A 2,264-nucleotide genomic window follows, 5' to 3' on the forward strand; every position below is an offset into this window, starting at 1 on the left:
ATCCTGACTGACCTGCTTTCTCCCAAGTGCTCCTGACCCGGTCAGACCTCCAGCCAAAGGTGGGCAAGTGGCTTGGATCTATCTCCAGAAATGTTTTTCAGACCTTCTGCAAGAAGACTTTCACTCGAGCCAATGCTGTTTCACTCATCCTACTGCAGTCCTGCCACTGTGACAACTCACTACATGGGATATTGCTCTGGCCAAAACCCAGAGGTTTTTTTCCCAATTAAATGACAAGATACAGATGCTTCAACTGTGGGAATCATCTACTGACACTGAATACCCCAAGTTCTGGGTAATCCTGGGATAAGCCCATTGCTCCAAATCGATCTTCCGAGGCAAGGAGCTCTCCTGAGATTGTGGCCAGAGGTCCAGTTGACCATCCCTTGCACTCAGCCATGTCCCCTTGTCCTTGCCTGGCAGCAACTCATTATGGCCAGAGGGGTCAGACAGCCTGGAAACATCTCAAGGGAAAAACACATTTCCACCTGATCCACTCCGTTGAGTAGTGATACAGCTGGTACTAAACCGCATTAAGAAGAGAGTAGGTAAGGAGCTCTTGGCCTATGTTGAAGAAATTAATTAAGAAGTGCTAATTATCTGCTAATCACATGCAGCATGGGGGTTTTCAAGAAACAGGATGAACCAGGCCAGGAAGCAGCAATGCTCCATGGGAGCCAAAGCCTTTTGACTCTGCTATGTTCCTTCTTTCACATGGGTTCAACTTCCTTGAAAGGGATGTCAGGTTTGTCCAGTATGTGTGGAGGGTCCCATTCACAGCACTTCACAGCCCCATGATGTCCAGCCACTGGTGTCTCAGTGGGTGGCATCCCCCTGGAGTGGTCTCCAATTTTTTGGGATAGGAGAGAGGATCTGGCAGATTCCTTCCTCTCCTCTGGGCTGTCATGCTTGTTTCCTGTGGCAGCCATGGAGGCCAGCAAGGCCTTTCTCTCAGTGCTGTTGCAATTAAAAAATAATCCCTGCTTTAGAAAAACCAACAGTCCAGATACTGAAGTACTTAATTAGCCCCCCCAGAGGGTTTGCATCCCCAAAGCCCATCCTGGCACTAGCTTGGAGGTCCTTCCTGCCTTACTGGGAAACAACAGATTCCTTTATTTTCTGAAGAATAGCCAAAATATGGCTGGCTCACACCCATTCCTCACCCCCTCAGGGGTTTGTGCTATCTTGGGGCCAGATCCTGCTCCCTGCTCAAGGAAGCTCTGCCATCAGCTTGATCTCCTCAAAATCATCATCTCCCCTGAATCTGTATGGCAGAGTCTGTGTTTCAAGGACTGATTGCCCCTCCCTGCACTGCTCAAATCCCAGGAGAGTTTGAGGAGGTGAGGCTTCTCCCTCCCACCCTTAGGGATGCTTCCAGAAAAATGGGCACCATGAGCCTCACCCAAATGCACCAAATTGTTGTAAAAAGCCAGGAATATGCCAACTTCCAGTGTTTTACATGTATACTGCCTTCTTTGAGTGGCTTTTGCGGCCATGGGCAGCCCTGCTGGAGTGGAGGTGTGAAAATAAAAGTTTAAAAGTTCTTTAAAAGTTTTTAAAAGCCTTTTATGTTCAGCTCTGGATATGGAGCCTCCATTGGATATTGTGGATGTTCTTTGTCTCATGCCTGAAGCAAAACACCAGAAGCAGGAGAGCTGCACCAGCAACCCATGGCTGGAGGGATTGGGCTTGTGGTGGAAGGTGTAGTGAGCTGTGTCCAACTTCAGCATCCACAGCTGAACTGGGAGCTGCCCAGCTCTGTGCCACAGGGATGGATGGAGGAGGATCCAGCTGGGCTGGCTGTGCCCGGCACCCAGAGGTGCAAGCGAAGATGTGTGGCGGGATTTCAAGGCAGCCCTTGGCTCCTCTCCCCGGCGAGGCGGGGTCCCACGCTGACGATCCGCAGCAGGAACCGACGCGGGACACCGGCACGGGGGCATCTCCCCCACACCCTCCGCCCCTTACCGAGCCATTGCCACCCCCGGGGTGTGGAGAGGGCTGCGTGGGTACTCTGCTGGGGGAACCAGCCATCCCCGAGCGTCTGCAGGGATGCCCTGGCCAGGCTGGGCTTCATTTCTGCCATTCCCCCGCTTCATCCCCGGACCCCCGCCTCAACGATGCGCTGCAGCGGGCGGAGCCCCCCCCGGGGCTCGGGCCGCGCCTCGCTCTCTCGCCGCCGCGGGGCCGGGCCCCGGTCTGCTGACGCAGTGTCTGAGCCTGGCGAACACACTTCGGGTTTTTTTTTTTTTTATTTTATTTTGTAA

The sequence above is a fragment of the Serinus canaria genome, chromosome 27 (assembly GCF_022539315.1).
Source record: "Serinus canaria isolate serCan28SL12 chromosome 27, serCan2020, whole genome shotgun sequence".
Taxonomy (NCBI): domain Eukaryota; kingdom Metazoa; phylum Chordata; class Aves; order Passeriformes; family Fringillidae; genus Serinus; species Serinus canaria.